The sequence below is a fragment of the Saccopteryx bilineata genome, chromosome 5, assembly GCF_036850765.1.
Source record: "Saccopteryx bilineata isolate mSacBil1 chromosome 5, mSacBil1_pri_phased_curated, whole genome shotgun sequence".
Taxonomy (NCBI): Eukaryota; Metazoa; Chordata; class Mammalia; order Chiroptera; family Emballonuridae; genus Saccopteryx; species Saccopteryx bilineata.
The window spans coordinates 251,469,228-251,477,323 of NC_089494.1; positions in this window are offsets into that span (position 1 = coordinate 251,469,228).

Here is an 8,096-nt window from a genome sequence, read left to right on the forward strand (position 1 = left end):
ATTTTTCAATATGATGGATTAAACACCTTTGTATTCAAACACAAACACCAAAACATATTTCTCGTAGTCAAAGACTCCTATCCACTCTGCCACGCATTAATATGAATACATCAGATTGTTTCTCAAGTCAAAGAAAAGGCAAAGTGACTTGAGTAATAAAGAAGCCATACTGGCAGCTCTAAATGACAGCCCAACACATAGGGCAGGCTTTCGGCGGGGCCTGATTACAAGGTAACGTCTCTATCTCTGTCTTGCTGTGATTCTCCCGTCCCTTTCTTTCCCTGTCTGACCTTATCCACAAGTAGGCTTTACTAACAAAATACAATGATTTCCAGAGTTGTAGATTTCACATCAGTGAATCATCCCATCCAAAGCAAACGAAGGACCCAGCGTTCCCAGAGTTCCCTCTCATTTATAATATAAACTGCGGTCACATGCCAATTCCTGAACCAATCACAGCATCTAGAGGAGACAACTGGTCCAGCTGGCTTGTTCAGGTCCTGTGCTCTATTCCTAATGCTAACAGATGAGTTATTATCATCCTTAAAACCACATTAAACCACAAATAGAAGTCAGGGTCCATTGAGAAGAGGTGACTCCATATTTGGGTGGCAACTACATATGTCAAATAAATTGTGCCGTAAAGAATTGACTATACTTTTGCATTTGATCCAGAAATGAATGTACAAACCAGCAATTTTCTTACTACTTCTAGCTTGCTTAATTAATACAAATGCATTTTTGCACAAACATTATGTCAGGACCATACTTAAAGTAATGTACTTCAAAACTCCATTTAAGAAAATTTTCTTTGCTATTAACAAATTGTAAAAAGTATCATTATTATAAGCACTTTCTGAAAACAAACAAACAAACAAAAAACCCGTTTTAAATATTTAAAGTCCTACTGGATAAATTAGTCTAAGAAAGATTACAGCAGCTTCAAAAGTATCTCAGTTGTTTCCATTCCTAAAAATAAGTTGGTGGCAAAAAGCTGACTTGAAATACTCGGTGATAAGAGTGCCAGCTAATGTGGGTGAGCCCCTGCACGGACTGGAGCAAAGCAAGCAGAACGCGGTGTGTCTGCAGCACGTCAGAGGTAAGAGAAATGGAAAGAACAGCTTCCAGGCCTACAGAACGTCTTCATTAGCGTGCCCTAAACACAGAGTACTTTCTATAGATGGGGCTCTAATAAATGAATTTATTAGCTACTTCTTACCGTTAGTGTGGATGGTATGACATATACTAACCAATTTTAAATTGTCAATGTAAAATATGTAATATAATTATCAGTATTATTCAGTATTATATTATTCAGAGTTATATTACTCAGTATAATTCATTCATACTGCAAAGAGAAAAAAAAAAGTATTTCCACCTTTAAAAAGTTTCAAAATATATCTTAGGTGATATGAACAAGGACGACTAATGCAGTCCTTAATGAAATCTACAAAATGAAGTCAAGAGAGAGCCCCTTTTCCTATAGCAACGGTACATCTGTACATTTTTAAAAGTCTGAATCAAATATATGAATGATTTTTATCATTTGTAAAAACAGATATTTATAGAATGTTTCAATGTGGTAGCACTGGAGATACAAAGATAAACAAGACAGTCTCTGTATTCAAAGATCTCCCAGTTGACTGCTACAGCTACAGATGTAAGCCGCAATTAGCTCCAGGAGCCCAGGAGAAAGACGGAGCAGGCTTCCCTAAATGTATAAAGGCCACACAGAGGAAGTGCCATTTGAACTGGACCTTCAAGTACAGGCAAGACTTCTAGAGTTGGAAGAGAGAAGGCAAAGCTTCCTAAAAAGAAAGTCGGCCCTGGCTGGTTGGCTCAGTGGTAGAGCGTCGGCCTGGCGTGCAGGGGACCCGGGTTCGATTCTCAGCCAGGGCACACAGGAGAAGCGCCCATCTGCTTCTCCACCCCCCCCTTCCCCTCTGTCTCTCTCTTCCCCTCCCGCAGCCAAGGCTCAATTGGAGCAAAGATGGCCCAGGCGCTGGGGATGGCTCCTTGGCCTCTGCCCCAGGCGCTAGAGCGACGCCCCGGAGGGGCAGAGCATCGCTCCCTGGTGGGCAGAGCGTCGCCCCTGGTGGGCGTGCGGGGTGGGTCTCGGTCGGGCGCATGCGGGAGTCTGTCTGACTGTCTCTTGCCATTTCCAGCTTCAGAAAAAAAAAAAAGAAAGAAAGTCAACGCAGATGAAGAAAAGCGTGGAGTTTTTGGAGCAGAAGAGGCTTGGAGGTTCCTCAAACTGAAGTTAGCCTGAGTCTGGAAAGAACACTGAGTGTAAAAGTGGTAAGGCTTGATTTTATAAGCAGGGAGCGCCCATAAAATATTTAAGGAGGATACGCGGTACAATTGGTTTTGTTTTCACGAAGGATGACCTTGGTAAAGCATGACTAAATGGCACTGAGGACAGGAAGCGGTGGACAAGGCTGCAGAGCCAGGCGAAAGATGCCCGAGGCCCGGATTAAGGTCATGGCAAAGGGGTCAGAGAGGGGAGATGAAAATGCAATACGACTTGGTTAATGAAGGAATAAGAGAAGAGGCCACCCTAAATCATGGAAAGAAGACTGGGTTTGCATCCTGGAAGAGCTGGGTTGACTTCAGGTACTTCCATTTATTTGCTCCTTGAGCTCATAAATTACCCTTATCTATAAAATATAAACATACCTAGCCAACAGCTTATTCTGACTAGATATAATATTTATAAATCCCCCCAGACCATTAATTTTAGTATGATTAATATTCAGAATATGGAAAGGAAAGCCTGGGATGCTACTAGCTTTCTGACACGGGAGACTGGATGGGTGATGAGGCCATGAACTGAAAAGGCTTTAAGCATGAGTTCATTTCCAGTATCCATAGGGTCACAGGTGCAGGTGCCCAGAAGATAGTAGAACATATGAACCAGAAACTTGGGAGAGTCTGAGTTTCAAGATGTATGGAGCCTATCAGCATGTAAATAACTTTTGGAGTAAAATGCAATTGGTCAAAGACAGAAACAAAATTGCTAAAAAAAGGTATTCTAAGACCTGAACTCAGGTCAAATGACCGTGAGCCCTGCACCTTCCCCCAAAAGTTATCTCTGAAGTTCTTTTAAAAAGGTCTGTCATTTCAAAAAACGTCCATGTTGTATTAGTGTAGGCTTGCTTTTGTCTTTGGAGAATTCAGACTCTCGGTTTATACGTATAAATATATATGGGCTAGAAAAAAGACATACAAGGCCGAATCAAAGGAGTCAAATTCTATTGTGTAAGTTTAGGACCATAAGAAGCTAGACTGCTTTGCATAATGTAAAAGATTGCCCTCATTAGGGCAGTGAGATGACTGCCAAGGTCAATCCAGTGTTAAGAGGTCTTCATCCACAAATCTCTCACAAAGACATTCTTTCACAGCTTAGCACAGTCTCTAGAACTTCCAGCACACACTCCCAACTTAATGACCTTATCTAGTATTGCGGCTTTAAATACAATGTAAATAATGATGTTTTTTGTTTTGGGGGGTTTTTTTTGGTGAGAGGCAGCGAGGCAGAGACAGACTCCTCTTCCATGTGCCCTGACTGAGATCCACCGGGCAAGCCCACTAGGGGCGATGCTCTACCCATCTAGGCCAATGCTCTGTTGCAACCAGAGCCATTCTTAGTGCCTGAGGCAGAAGCTATGGAGCCGTCCTCAGCCCCTGGGGCCAACGTCCTCAGCCCCTGGGGCCAACTCTCTCCAATCGAGTCATGAAGGAGAGGAGGAGAAGAGAAACAGAGAGAGAGAATAAGAGAGAAAGAGGTGAGAGGGGGAAGGGTAGAGAAGCAAATGATTGTTTCTCCAGTGTGCCCTGACTGGGAATCAAACCCGGGACATCCACATGCTCTACCACTGAGCTAATCGACCAGGGCCAAATAATGATGTCTTTAAATTTTTTATTTACAGCTCAAACCTTTACCTTGAGCTCCAGAAACATGTATCCCCACCATCACATCAACACCTCTACTGGGATGTCAGGCATCTCAAAGTCATCATGTCCAAAACTTAACTCCTGACTCCTTCCTCTCCATGACAAAATCCTCTCCTCCTGGAGTCTTCTCGTTCAGAAAATGGCCATCAAATCTTTTCAGTGGCTCATGCCAAAAATCTTAGAGCAATCCTAGAGTCTAATGCTTCTCTCATACTCCACATCTAGAGCCTCCAAAAATGTTTAATTTCAAAAATTTATCCAGAATCTGCATATGAAACAGAGATTTTAGAACTATTTAGTACCCTATACCAGTGGTCCCCAACCCCCGGGCCATGGACCGATACCGGTCCGTGGGCCATTTGGTACTGGTCCAGAGAGAAAGAATAATAACTTACATTATTTCCATTTTATTTATATTTAAGTCTGAACAATGTTTTGTTTTTTAAAAAATGACCAGATTCCCCCTGTTACATCCATCTAAGATTCACTCTTGACGCTTGTCTCAGTCACATGATACATTTATCCATCCCACCCTAAAGCTGGTCCATGAAAATATTTTCTGACATTAAACCTGTCCGTGGCCCAAAAAAGGTTGGGGACCACTGCCCTAGACCATAAATAGGCACAGAAATATAAAGTCATTAACAATACACCAACAGCATACTAACTGATCTCCTGGTGTCTGTGCTTGCCTCTTGTAGTAGGCTCCTTCTCACATGGATTCCAACGATCCCACCCTGGGTAGTCACACCCCCGTGTCAGCCTCTCTCCTTGGATGTGGGCCAGACTTCATGACTTACTTAATGAACCCAACACAGTAATAGTGAAGGGATGTTACTTCTGTGATTAAGTTACAAAAGACTCTGGCCTTTATTTTGCTGGGAGTTCTCCCTCTGGTATTTCCTGCTTACTTTCTCTGATGGAGAGGAACTCACTGCAAGGAAATAAAGAGAATTTTGGTCATCAGCCAATAAGGAGCAAAGAGCCCAGTCCAACAGCCAATGAGGAACCGAACTCTGCTGACAACCTCTGAGTGAGTTTAGAGGCAGGTCCCGCCCCGCTTGACCTTGACGTTACTGACGCCCCAGCCAACACCCTGACTGCGGCGCTAAGAGGCCTGAAACCCCAGGCCCCAGCGAAGTCATGTCCCAATTTCTGACCCACAGAAATCATGTGACAAAGAAACGTGTATTGCTTACAGTTGCTATAAAATAATCTGTAACGAAGCAGTAGATAATTAACACAACTCGCTAAAGTCTATTCCAGAACAGCAGCCAAAATGACTGTTGGAGAAAAAAAAGCAAGGCATTCCTCCAATTAAAACCACCCAATGGGCTGACCAAGCAGTGGTGCAGCGGATAGATCATCGGCCTGAGATGCTGAGGACCCAGGTTCACAACCCCAAGGTTACCAGCCTGAGGTGTGGGCTCATCTGGCTTGAGTGCGGTCTCAACATCTTAAGCACAGGGTTGCTGCCTTGAGCAAGGGGTCACTGGCTCAGCTGGAGCCCCCAGTCAAGACACATATAAGAAAGCAACAAATGAACAACTAAGGCGTCACAACAATGAATTGATGCTTCTCATTTCTCTCCCTTCCTATCTGTCTGTCCCTCTCTCTCTCTCTAGCTAGCTAAAAAAAAAAAAAAAAAAGACACAATGGCGTCCACTCACCTGGAGTTGACCCCCAAATCCTACAATAGGCAAGTGGTCCCTCCTACCTGACCAGGCCCTCTCTGTTCTCTGACTTCATCTCCTGTGAGTCTTTCTCTCATGTCTTTGTTCCACGTTGGCCTCCTGGTTGCCTTTGAACATGCTTCCTTTTTCAGGGTCCTTCCACCTGCTGCGTCATCGTCTTGGAAGACCCTTCTCCAGGTAGCCACATGGTTACTTCACTCCTTTTCATCTCTGTTCCATTGTCTCCTTCTCAGTGAAGCCTTACAAAGCATCAACCACCCCTCTCCCTGGCATTTTCTATCTTCCTTCTGCCCCCACTTACAGCATCTTACCTACATCTTTACTTGCGTACCTATGCCTTGTCCTGCTCCCCTTCCTGCTTAAAACATCGTACGCACTCAATTTGTCGAATAAATGAACGAATTTCTGGTTCTTTAGCGGTGAAATTGGTATACTTAAAGCTGTAAATGTTGAATGGGAATAAAATGAGGACGGGACCAGGCTCTAGTCAAGAACCATGTCGCAAACAACACATAAGTAGCCGGAAGAATATGAATTGCTATTAAAAGAACCTACCATTGGTTACGATGTGGAGCAAAATTATAATTTAATGCTATTGTAAGCTGGTAATTTTTCACATAAAGAAAAAAAATTAGTTTCATCATCGCAGACTGTACCCCTAACCTTGGCTAATCATCTTGCAAATGCCTGTGATTAGTCACAATGGGTAACGCGGAAGACAGTGTCAGCGGCTCAGGCAGCACCATCCATCACCGACACCGGGGAAATAACTCAAGTTCCGTGTCCTACTCATGGTGGGCCAGGAGCATCCATTTTGCGTTCAGAGGGCGATCCAAGTCCAAGTCCCTCAAACGCACCCAAATTTTGATAACTACCCTCGGATACAGCTAATGTTATCCAACAAAAACAAGAGATTTGACGTCGGAAAAATCCGTAGCCGACGGGAAAGCAACCAAATTAAGAGCATAAACACCAGTCCTGCAAGGCAGTCGTGTTGATGGGTCCGATAGAACATCCGGATGGATGGCTACTGGAAGAAATAGCATTGTATCAAAAAGTTAGAAAGTCGACTGCTTTTTTTTATGGAAGTTAACAATTTGATTCCTATTGCCCTTCAATACAAACACCCTATAGTATACCTTTTGGACCCAAAAAAGGTATGATATATAGCTCTGTGTGGAAGCACAGGCGCATCAATTCTCAGATGTCATGTTTTAACACTGGCAGGTGAACATAAAGGGATAAGAAGAATCTCTAAGAATAGTCAGGAAGGTAAAGAGCTAAGGGAATTAGGGCATCTAAATACATTAAAGTTGACAGAAAAAAAATGTCAACTGTTTGGAGCAAGAGAAAAAAATGGGATAGGCCTCCTGTTTAAATACTGTAATGTTCACAGGTGATAGAACACTAAAATATTTCTATTTGGTCTCCTTCAAGTTGGAAAGGTACAATTTAAAAAAAAAGGAATTATAGCCCAAGATAGTTGAGGAGATATTGAAAGGGAATATAGCCACTTTGAGAGAATTTAAGTCCCTGAGAGCAAGCAAATTACCTCCTCAGAAGCCGAAGGACTTTGTATATGGAATCTGAGCACCACGAATTGGAATGAAGACTGGAGTAGAAGCCAGAGAACTGAAGGAAGCTCTATGCTGCTGTTTTATTTTAATGAAAAATATGGTGACTGTCTTTTTTTTTAAGTCGCAGACATAGATTGCAGAAAAATCTAAGAGTAGAATTATTAAGCATAGGTATTTTAAACATCTAGAACATATTGTAATGATGGTTATGCAGTAAAAAGAGCTTACACACAGAAAGTCTACACTGAACTAATCTGCATTATCATTCTGCTTTTGGTTCGCTGTTAGTCTGTTTTCTTTTCCAATCAGATAGTCCAGCTTTGCTAGAAAGAGCTTCCGGTGCTTTGGAGGCAGGAGCTGAAGATGGATGTGGATAGTAGACCCATCACTTTCTTCCTGGAAGATCTTGGAGACCCCATGCCTCTCTCTCTCTCTCTCTCATTTTCTCACAATGCCATCTCAAATTGCTGTTATAAAGATCTTTCAGGCTAATCACAGTGGAGCACGGGGCACGCTTGCTGGCGCAGAGTTGACTTAGTACTGTGTGTTAGTGGCAGTCGCCATTTCTGTAGCTCTGCCTTCCCTCTGAGAGAGACTGGGCTACAGTGACACTCCTGGCTCCAGCCCTCACCCTTGTTGACCTTCTCTGTGTACACGGGAGAAGGCGGCGGGCTCGTCCAGCTCCAACCCTTCACTTTCTCTTTTGGAACCCGCCTAATTACAAGATACACACGTCGTGGTCGCCTGCCCCGCCGAGCAGAAAGCTTATGCGGGCAGGCGTGGTTCCTGCTCAGGCAGGCGTGTGGTTGTCCCCACTGCCTATGGCCGGATGGGTACAACCGCCTAACGCAGGAGGATGTCAGGAGGCCCT